This window comes from Dromiciops gliroides, chromosome 1, assembly GCF_019393635.1.
Source record: "Dromiciops gliroides isolate mDroGli1 chromosome 1, mDroGli1.pri, whole genome shotgun sequence".
NCBI classification, from domain to species: domain Eukaryota; kingdom Metazoa; phylum Chordata; class Mammalia; order Microbiotheria; family Microbiotheriidae; genus Dromiciops; species Dromiciops gliroides.
Genome location: NC_057861.1, coordinates 53,701,440 through 53,713,413, shown reverse-complemented (window position 1 = coordinate 53,713,413; position 11,974 = coordinate 53,701,440).

Genomic DNA, 11,974 nt, shown 5'->3' with positions numbered 1-11,974 from the left:
GTATTTCGTCATTTGATTGACATACATGTCTTCTTCATAGCTTCAGAAGCTGACGAACCATTACAAACCACAATCTCAGAATGCAGATTTCATCTCCTCTGAAAGCAAAATGTTAAATAATGACCCTATTCCAAATGCACAATTGTAGACAGCTAGGGTGCTCTTGTAGACAGATTCTCTCCAAAAATAACAGCCGATCTGAACATGCCTAATTTAAGAATAGCGGTGAAGGAAGACGCGGTGATTAAATGCCTGGAAAATGGACATTAATATTAAAAAACCCCCAATAAAACAGAGCATGCTATTTTTTTCTCTCAAGAAAGGAAACAAACCAAAACCACCACCAACAAAAAACCCTAAGCCTAATCCTTGTGTAGATTTTGGAAACATTTTAATTTTCTGCAGAGGCCTGGATCCTTTAAAAAATCTAATTAAAAATTCTAATCAATGCCATATAAAAATTCTGTGTATAGTCCCATTCATAGGAACTGAAATATGCTACTGCAAGAAGGAACGATTTTGGAGATTGGGATAGATTTCAGAGGGAGATGAACAGCTTCCCTCGCTACTTGCTATATGTAAATGAACACAGTGAAATATTGGAAACCTTTTGTATGCTTAAGAGTGGGAGATGCTTAAAAACAAACTGCCCTGGCCAGCAAAAGGCTTTCCAAGCTTTTCTTTTCTGGTCACAGGGACTGAATTATCGCTGTATTTCTCAGACTAGCCCTGCACAGCCACTTTCTTTTCAACACTGTAGGAATCTTTCAGGTTTTCATTTCCAAAGCAGGCAGACATTTTTAGTTCCTTGACCATGAACAAGTCCACCAGGTCAGTGCCTCCAAGGTGGCCCCGTTGGTTCATAACGAAGTAAGGGACAGGGGTGGGCAGACATCTGAGACCCGTCAGATCCCCTCTTTTCTCTGAAGGGAGCCACACGCCATACTGTTACTGCTGGAGAATCCTCCAACTTGAAATGCTTCCATTTCCCAGAGAGAGAACTGCTTTATTCTGGTATATTCTAGTCTGTATCACTTCTTTGGTTTCTATCTGCTGCTTGCTTTGAAAAAGAGGCTTACACTATTCATGATGGTCTTTTGTGTAACCAAATCTGGGGGGAGAAGAGACTAAGCTGGGGAGAGTAAGATGATGATGATGGCTTCCCGCCTCCTTGGGGACTAGCAAGGAAGGGGCAGACTCCTACCCCTAGACGGGAGATATTGGAGGGCCTAGGCCGAGGTATCTGGAGGGGAGATCTCCCGAGGACTCTGCCAGCCCCAACCCCCAGGTAGGCCACTGGAGGGGCTGGCTGGGCTCTCCTCCTGCCCTCTCTCCCCATGCCACCTTCTAGTCCTATCTGTAGATGTAGACAACCCCTACCTGTCTCTAGCTTAGACATAGACACCGGGAGGCCACTGAACAAAGGAATGAGGGGATGAATGTGATCTCCTAGGCAGCCCATGCCCTGAGGACACTTCCTCCACCTTCTCCCCAGCCTCCCCATTGTCCTTTCCATCACTGATCTCTGTGTCTGGTATGTAGAAGCAGAGCCACATGAAGTTGCAGCCACTGGGAGCCCAAGACTTGAAGCTGGAAGGTAACCTGAGGATCATGTGCTCCAGCCCCTGCATCCAAGATGGAGAACTTTCCATGGAGACAGGATAAGTGACTTGACTAAGGTCACACCACCAGTCAGCGGGAAAAGCCATTGGCAAGCCAATGATGGCTTAGCCTAGTCTTCCCTGACCGGGCTGTGAGCCCCTTTAGTTCAGTGACTGGTTTTCTATTTCCCTTTGACAGAGGCAGTCTGGGGCAAGAGGAGGTCAGACGGCTTGATGTCAGAACACTTGGGATTGAGTCCTGGACTCCTCACTATGTCACCATTCCTTCTCCCTCTCTAGGCCTCAGTTTCTTCTTCAGTAAAGTGAAGGAGTCACTGATCTCTAATGTCCCTTCTAGCCCTACAATTGCCTGGTTCTCTCTGACTTGCCAGGGATTGCCTCCGAGGCTTCTGTCTGGTGCTATCTCTTAAGCAAAGGAAGAATTCAGGGAAAGGTGATCTCAATGAGGGCCAGCAGGGATACCTAGGGAAGTCCTGCCTCTGACATATACTGGCTTGGAGGAACATGTGCACATACCTCTTAGTGTCCCCAGACAGCTGGCTAGGACTATCCATTACAAAAGAGCTTGCCAGTCTGCATCAGTGAAAGGAATTTCTACACCAGAAATTCTCGACACGGATGAAATTACAGATCTAAGCCATCTCTCCCTTAAAAAAAAATGATTGGGGCAGCTAGGTGGTGCAGTAGATAGAGCATCGGCCCTGAATTCAGGAGGACCTGAGTTCAAATCTGGCCTCAGACCCTTCACACTTACTAGCTATGTGACCCTGGGCAAATCACTTAACCCCAATTGCCTCACAAAAAAAAAAAAAAAAGATTGATTCATAGTGTTTTCTGCAAAACAACCTTAGGATATAATTGAGCAAATGCTTTTATCCCCATATTACAGATGAGGAAATGAAGGCTCATGGAGGCATGACATTGCTACTTGTTAGAAATGTATTTTGAATCTGGGCCTCCTGACTCATTGTCCAGTACTTCTTCCATCATAACACACTGAGAAATAAGATTGGGCTGGGCTGGGGTGCAGCCAGGTGATGGAGGCATTGAAAGCCAAAAGAGGAGCCTGGCAGGGGCTCAGGTGGTATCTTTTTCTGTCTGCCTGTCTCTGTCTTTGCCACTCCTGGGCCTGCCCTCAGTTCCTAGGCCTTCCCACTAGGGTGAGAGAAATAGAAATCGGATCTCAGGTTATATGACTTTAGATAATGTCTCACTGGGAGCTGCAGAGGGATCAGTCCCTGAGTCAGGGAAGGGGGGCAGGGAGAGAACAAGTGATGAAGGAAGGAAGCTGCCCTGTGAGTGTGACCCTTTGAAGCCAGGTGGGAAGCTAAGGGGGCTCATTGCCAACCAGTTACAAAAAGCACCTGGGTTGCTTACGTCCCAAAGAGTCCAATACCAATAAACAACATCCTTCCCCCTACACACACCCCATCCAGTGACCTTGCAAGATAGGTAAAGCAAGACTTTTTTTTAAAACTCTCTTTCACATATGATGAAATTGAGGCCCAGAGATAGGAAATCACTTGCTCCAAAGTCACACAGCAAATCCTCCATCTTACCAGAAGGATTCTAGTTGGTGAGCAGTCTTTACAACCTCTGGCAAGGAAGGTTCCAACTATTGGAAGGTGGGGGGTGGACTCAAGCGTAGGTTTCCTAGGTAAGGTGGAAATGGTAGGAAAGTTGGGGAAGGCCCCTTGTAGGACCTCTTCAGGATGAGGCAGAGGAAAAAAATGGGGAAAGATCGGGGCGGGGGGGGCCTTAAAAGACAGAGTCCACCTCCTGGTATTTAAAAGCTGAGACCCAAAGAAGAAATAATGCTTGCCTGTGGTCTTGCACGGAGTAAGTAGCAGAACAGAATTAAAGCCCTAGCACCTAGTTCTCTTGCCTGGCAGCCCAGGGCTACCTCCTACATGCAGAATTCCCCATGAAGCCCTGCCCTCTCTGCCCAAGAGATGCCATCTAGGAAACAGGGCCCTTGACTCCTCCCTGGACCGGGAAGTTAAAGGGGGAAGGAAACCACCTCCCAGCTCTGGGAAGAAAGGAAACAGAGACAGAGCAGCCGCACAGCCGTTCTGGGCCCCTTGCCCAAGCTGCCGGGGTCACCACAGGGCCAGGCCTTCTCAATTACCCATGGTTGGCCACTGCCGGAACCCTGCCTGCCACCCCCACCCCTGCCCTTGGTACTCTCCTCCCGGCCCCCACCTCACCCCCCACTTCAGCCCCACCCTAGGAAACGGCATTGGCTGCTCTCTTGGAGAAGGGAAGGGCCACAAGGCCAGGGTGGGGGCCACGGGCTCTGTGCCCGGTGGTAGCGGGAGATGGAACAGCCAAGAAGGGAATCTTACAGACAGGTTGCATCAGATCAGTTCTCCCTCCCCCCGCCCCGTGACCCCCACCGTTCCACCACCCTGCACCCGCCACTGAGCGAGCATGAGGCAGCCAGCTGTGGGAGCGGTGCAGGGAGCCTGGGCCTGCTGCTGTTTATCACGGGGTCAGTCACCTGGCCTCGGGTCGGATTGATTTGTTTGGTTTCACGGTCACACAAACCGTTAGTGTGCCCCTGGTCCAAGCCACCCCATGGGCAATCCCTCCCCCACAAACAGCATCTGCAGGGGTCTGCTGTTTGGCAAAAGGAAGGACAGGTAGCCGCGTGCCTGTGTCTGGAACAGACCTGAGTTCTGTTGCGTCATTCACACAAGTGGTAGCAATCGTCTAAAAATCATTATTTTGATTCTGCTTGGTTCATGCCGCCTCCCTTCTGCCTCTTCATGTAACTTTTCTAGGCCTCAGTTTCCCCAACTGTGAAATGGGGAGGGAGGAAGGTTAGACCAGAGAAGTCCTAAAGCTTTCCATTATCTAAACCCCGTGAGTCTCTGATTCTCCAGCCAGAGCTAGACAGAGATTTGCCAAACCCCAGACATCTGGTGCCAGGCAGGTTCCCATTACCGAGTCCCTCGCCTTTTAAGGCAGCTGGGTGGTACAGTGGATAGAGCACCTGACCTGGAATCAAGAAGATTCGTTCAAATCCAGCCTCAGACACTTAGACACAACTCTGTTTGCCTCAGTTTCCTCATCTATCAAATGAGCTGGAGAAGGAAATGGCAAACCATGATGGTATCTCTGCCAAGAAAACCCGGAAAGGAATCACAGAGAATGGGACATGAACAACAACAAAACCTTTTGGGAGGCTAGGGTGCCATCTGTCTAAAGATACCCTTGGCTGTATCTGATCCAGGGCGCTCCTTATACCCGTGCAAATTGGTGACTTTCCTGCAATTTCCAGCCTCAGAGTTTCCTACAGTATTGAGTGGTTAAGTGACTTGCCCAGGGTTACACAGTCAGTGCGTGTCAGAGGTGGGACAAGAACGCAGGTCCTCTTGGCTCCAAGTTCAGCCTTTTCTTTGATACACTGATCTGCCTCTCATGATAGTGAAGAAGAGGGGAAGCCAGGTGGTGCAGTGGATAAAGCACTGGCCCTAGATTCAGGAGGACCTAGGTTCAAATCCAGCCTCAGACACCTGGCACTAGCTGTGTGACCCTGGGCAAATCACTTAACCCGCATTGCCCTACCAAAAAAAAAAAAAAAAGATAGTGAAGAAGAAAAAGGAGGAGATTCAGCAACATTATTGATAGCTGGCCCCTCATAGACGTGCTCCTCTTAGGCCTCCCTATGGCCCTGGACTCCCTGAGCAGGTCCCACTGAGTGGGGAAAGTTTGGGGAAGGGTGACGATGAACAGCCAAGTCCTGTGTGCAGACCAGGGGCCCCGTGTGGATCGGCTCATAATCCCAGCCCCACCAAGCACTAGGAAGTGTTCCTGGCCCCTGATTGGATTCACTTTAGTGCACACATTAGGCGCCCAGGTTGAAGTATGTATGGTCCCCTCCTCTCCCCTCTGTGTGACGGGGGACCTGCAGGCTCAGAGAGGGAAGAGGGCTTGTCCTGGCCCACACAGCCTCAGTCCTTGGTGAAGCCGGGTCACGTGTGGAAGTCATCCCCTCCAAAGCAGTGAGAGAGACAGGGCTTTCAGAAGAGGCCTGGGCCCTGCCTAGAGAGCTTACCATCCCCAGGAACAATCATGCATCCTTATTTCTTCTTTAGCATTCTGAGGTTCAGAGACTTGCTTTTCCTTGCAGCAGCACGGTGAGAGAAATATTATGAGCTCCATTTTACAGAGAAGCAAACTTGCCCAGGGTCACACAGCTAGTAAGCGTTAGGTGTCTTAGGCTGGATTTGAACTCAGGTCCTCCTGACTCCAGGGCTGGTGCTCTATCCACTGTGCCACCTAACTGCCCCTGATACCACTGTGGGAGATGTGTTAGATCGGGCCTCTTACCTTCCTGCCTCTCCTCACAGGCAGAGCAGGAGGCTAAGTTAGGAGCAGACAACTAGGCCTCTTCCCCTTCTCCACCCAGACTGTCAGAAGCCCTTGGGGTCCTGTGGCCCTCAGGCTGAGAGGAGGGGGCCATTAGAACAGGCTCCCAGGAAGCAGATCTCCAGCAGCCCCTTTTCCAAAGGAGGAAATGGAACCTGGAGAGAAGGGCAAAAGTGCTGGGATTTCCAGGACTCTACAGGGTGCCACCCAACCCTTCCAGCCCCCGGGGGATAGAGCTGGCCAGTGTGACAGCCTGGCAGAGACACACCTAGAAGTCCCAGAGGGGCCCAGCCCTAGTTGGGGTGCTTTACCTAGGATTCCTGAGCCAAACTGATCAACTTCTCAGGGCTGGAATTTCCCATAGGCCTCCAAGAGGATTTCCCCTGAGTGTTACAGGCCAGCTTTGGTTTTCTGAGGTGAAGGGGTAAGGACCAAGAATCAGGGCCCCCTCCTTTGCTCATCTCTCTGGGTTGTAGCAAGCACTAGGGTGGGGAACATACATAGAACCTTTGGTCTGATCTTCCAAGTATCCTCCTGGGAGGCTCCTCAGTTGACTTGCTCTGGGTCATGCAGCAAGTAAATCACAGAGCTGGGATTCGAACTCAGGTCAACATACTGATTCTAATCCTGGGCTTTTCTTATGATACCCCTGCCACTTATGTTTGTATGTTTCACTGGGTGTCTGTCTGCCTGAGTACATTCGTGGGGTTGGGTCAACAGGGGTTGGAGTAGATCATTTCTAAGGTCCCTTCCACTAAATCTGTGACTACGTATGTGTTTGTATAGTCTATATCCATATAAGTGTTTAGGTTGGGGAAGCTAGGTGGCACAGAGGATAGAGTGCTAGGCCTGGAGTCAGGAAGACCCGAGTTCAAATCTGGCCTCAGACACTTCCTGGCTGTGTGACCCTGGGCAAGTCACTTCACCATTTTTGCCTCAGTTTCCTCATCTGTCGAATGAGCTGGAGAAGGATATGGTAAGCCCCTCCAGAATCTCTGCCAAGAAAACCCCAAATGGGGCCATGAAGAGTTCGACAGGACTGAAATGACTCAACAACAAAACCAAAAAACAACAAAATGTTTATGATATTATATTCTATGTGTCAGTGTATTCTCTGGTGTCTGGCTATGTGGTTATGTCTGTGGGGTTGTGCTTCTCAGTGTATGAGGGTGTGTATCCCTGCCTAGGCATCTGTGTGTGTGTGTGTGTGTGTGTAGGGGGGGGGTTGATGTATCTGAGTGTGCCTGGGAGTGTATGAAACAGTGTCTGGCACTAAAGAAAGGGTGTGTTCATATCTGTGTCTTTCAGCCTGCCCCTGGAACCCTGGAATTCTTTGAACAATAGTTGAGCTCTGCCTGGCTATAGGACATGGGTTCATTTCCTGTTTTTTCCTCCCTTTCCTCCTGAGCCTGGGTCTCCAGAGAACAGATGACCTCCCATAGGCACCCCCCCTCCCCATCCCTCATTCTCTTCCCCAACCTGAGAAGGCCTGGACCCTTGAGTTCTTCCATTTTGGCCAGAGCAGGGTCAGTGACACCTCCTCCCCCCACCACCACCCCATGCTTCCAAAGCTGTCTTCTGTTCCCACGGACTTTCACCAGCTGCCAAGGTCCAGCTGTGCTGTGGAAGTGAGGTGGGGAGAGGATGGAGGCCTGGCCCCTCTTCTCACTCCCACAGTTGAACCTTAGCCTTCTCCACCCCTACCACTGACTCCCCATCCCTCTCCCCAGGAGTTCTTGTCTACCCCAAAATTCAGTGACTGAATCAATGAATTAGCTCAGGGGCCCATGGAGAGATTTCACCATGTATTTTATTTAATTAAAAGCACAATTCTGAGAGAGAAGCTTTCCCTGACTTAAGGGTCAAAATGACACAAAAGAGGTTAAGAACCCCTAGATTAGATAATCTTTAAAGTCCCTTCCATATAAAGCCAGAACACCTCATTGGGAGTACCTTCTGTCACTTAGCACTTTGGCTGACCTTGGAAGGTGACCTTGGATAGGTGACCATGGACAGGTCACTTGACTTCTCTGGTCCTCAGTTTCCTTATTTGAAAATGGTACATCATTGTACATCATAAACCACTATTGAAATGTGAGGTTTTTTGATGTTCTACAAGGCTAGCATGGAAAAATACCTCTCCAACTAACCTGGAAGGAGACTTGAAATTTCCCCCATTGGACTCACTGATTTGAATTAATTTTATTAATTTGAATTAACTTGATCTCCCGGGGGCTCCTGGTAGAAGAATGGCCTGGCTCCCATCAGCTGAAGGCATAAGGAAAATATGGGAGGAGGGGCAAGGCTTGGGCAGAGGCAGACTGCCAGAGGTCACTGGCTCCCATGTCCCTGGCTTGAGGCCCCCCCCAAGTACGAGGGTGAGCTCACATCATTATCCTCTGCCAAGATGCCTTATGACACGATGGAAAGAACACCAGACTGGGGCATCAGGACCCCCAGTCTGAAGTCCAGCTCTGCCTCCTCTTTATTATCAGAGGGACCCTGGACAGATTGCTGACAATACCTAATTCACAGCTATTGGGAGAAGAGGGCTGTGTAAACAGTGCAAGAAATGTGAGCTGGTCATCATGTGATGAGAAATGAGCAGTCCCTGGGGAAGGGGCCCCTGGTCTCACTTGCTTTGCAAGTTCCCAAGGAGGTAGGGTGGCAAATTGAAGGGGAAGTGAAGGGAAGGCTGAGGGTTTTGGAGAGGACCTGGCGCTCCTTCCCTTCTTAATCAGGAGCATGCATGACGCCCTGGATTCTTTTGGCCTGCAGTCACAAACCTGCAAGTCTGGGCCCCACCCGCGGCCATCAGGATGTATATAAGTCTCCAAGACTAGGTGGCTCAGATCTGAGGATCACAGTTCCTGCTTGCTAGTGCTTTCTGGTGCTTTCTCCCTGCTTCTGATTGGCAGATCCAAGGACCCTACCTGTTTGAGCCCACACCCGATTGGCCTTTCCTGCCTTGGTTGACTTGGACTGGCTTCCAGGCTGGCCTAGACCTATGGGGTGCCTGCCTCATCATGCTGGCCCTGCCCGTTCCTGGGCATCCGCCAGACTTCCTGCCCTGGCCCTTCCTTGCCCGCCTGACAAGGCACTTCAGATCTCTGGGCCTCCATAAGATGAAGATGTGAGAACTGACAACTTCTTAGGTACCTTCCATCTCTGCTGGTCTTCATCCTAAAGGCTAGGGCCCCTTACAGTTGTGACAACTAATGGAATAGTGAGTAGGACAGGGAATAGAGCTGAGTTTCCCCTCCTCTTGGTAATTCTCACGTCTGCTCCTTCTTCTCCACTTAGTCTCGAGCAGATTAATAGAGTAGCCAAAGAGGCATTTTCCCCAGAAGCATCGGATTGTTTCTAAATCCTGACTCCTCATAGTGTTTAGACTTCAAAGATCCCCAAGCCAAGCCCTCCATCCCACCGACCATGAAAAGCAGGGCCCGGGAGGTTAGCCAACCTGCCCAAGGTCACAGACATAGCAAACAGCCAAGCTGTTTACTCCTCCGACTTGAAATTCCAAGCTCTCTCCTCCTCCCTGACTGTCCTTGGGAGGGGCCTCTAGCGCCAGAACCCCCCCCCCCACACACACACCTGTTCATAATCTTCCCCTGGGGGCGTTGGTCTCAGCAGCAGTCCTAAACACAGCATCCCCCTTGTGCTCACCCAAAGCAAACTCCTGGGCAGCTGGCTAGGAATATTCTGGAATTTGGATCGAGTCATTCTGCCCAGACTAGTACACTCTCCCTTTTTCTTGCTGCCCAGGCCCAGGACTGAGTTGAGCAGTAGAGCACAACACAACACCTACATGTCTCCCTGGGGCTACTTCTCTTTCGGGTCCCTGAACACAGGCTGCAGGGGATCCCCACCCCAGGAACCATCTGTGGGTCCTCCCATTGGCAGCAGCTCTCAGACGCTCCCAGGATCGTGCTTATAAACAAGATCCAAAAGGAAAATTACAGGAATCCGTCTACGGGCCTGGCTGATGGCCAGCTGGGAGGACCAGGGCAAAGCTGAGAGAGACGCACAAGTGCTGTGGGGTGGCTGTCCCCCTCCCTTCCCTCAAAATATACACACCACAATTCCCTGCCCCACCCCACCTTGACATCTACATGGATATGCACATGATATGCCCGAGGGGAGTGTGCATATGCTTGCTGGGGTGCTGGCATCTGAGGCTTCCTCTCCTCTGTCCCCAAGACCTGCACACTCAAAACAGAAAGCTCCAGGATGTCTGGGACCCGGATGTATGTTCTGCATAGGCCATTGTTTGGCCAGCTGGCCTCTACTTAGAGCAGTGCCAACAGGCCACATCCCCAGATATGTCACTGTATACAGCATTCAGCCATGCAGTGTGTGGCAGCCATCAGCCACACACAGATGCATTCCTATGTGTGCAAGGAGGCCATATCAGCATTTGCCTGCGCACTGGGCAGACACTCACAAAAATGTGCTGGCAACACATACACACAGAGACCCCCCATGCGGTAGCCATGTACATATGCACACACAAAAAATATTCATGTACACACAAAGCACTTGAAAATATTCATGTATCTACATATTTTTTCATTTGCAAAATGAGCAGATTGGGCTAAATAATCTCTAACGTATCATTTCCCCTAAAAATCCTGTGACCCTAGGCTTTTCACAATCCCAGGAACTCCTCTTACATATACACAAATTGCTGTCCATACATGTCCACTTACATTTGCACACTTAAAATGTACAAATGCATGTGCATTGATAGACACGGGGACATACTCACATGCTTGCACTCATAGGGCTCGTGGCAGGTGGGGAGTGTGAGTGCAGAAGGTTGGGGGCAGGGAGGGGGCTGGGCAAGCCGAGAACAGAAGGAGCTATATTTAAATGTTTCAAAATAACCAGCCCCAGAACTCCTAGGGGGTGGAGGAAGTTGGAAGACAAAGTGTTGGGTTTTATAGGCTCTGGGCACCGCCTTAGAAATGAGAATTAGCCAGGTCTTGCATGCAATCTGCATACCCACGGCTCATGTACGTAAATGCATTCTCATCCATCTCCAAGTAGATATGTGGAACAGTAGATAGAGTGCTGGGCGGGAAGTCAGGAAGACATGAGTTCAAATTCTGCCTCAGATACTTACTGGCTGTGTCTACTTGGGTAAGTCACTTAACCTCTGTTTGCCTCAGTTTCCTCATTGGTAAAATGGGGGTTAACAATAGCACTTCCCTCCCAGGGTTGTTGTGAGGATCAAATAATTTTTTGTTGTTGTTATTGTTGTTGTTGTTTTTTAGATAGGCAATTGGGGTTAAGTGACTTGCTCAGGGTCACATAGCTAGTAAGTGTCTGAGGCCAGATTTGAACTCAGGTACTCCTGACTCCAGGGCCGGTGCTCTATCTACTGCGCCATCTAGCTGCCCCAGGATCAAATAATTGTAAAGAGCTTAGCACAGCGCGTGGCACATGGTAAACACTATATAAATGTTAGCTGTTATTAGTATTTATGTTCACACATTTACATATAATATATATATTCACTATTACATATATCAACTCCCATAGACATTCATTCATGTGCATGCCTACTGAATCATGCACAGATGTGAGATTGAATACAGAGCTGCATATGATATGTTCCAATCACACATTTACATATAATATATATATTCACTATTACATATATCAACTCCCATAGACATTCATTCATGTGCATGCCTACTGAATCATGCACAGATGTGAGATTGAATACAGAGCTGCATATGATATGTTCCAAACACATGCCAAACATTCTCCTATGTGGAGAATGATCTAGAATCATAACATTTCAGAAGTGAGAAGGACTTTAGGATATAGATCACAGAATGTCAGAGCTGGGAGGGCCCTTAGAACACAAGATGTCAGGGCTGGGAGGTCTCTTAGGATATGAATGGCATACCTCATCAGGGATCTTTGAGATGACCTGAATTTTACATATGGGAAAATTGAGATCCCTT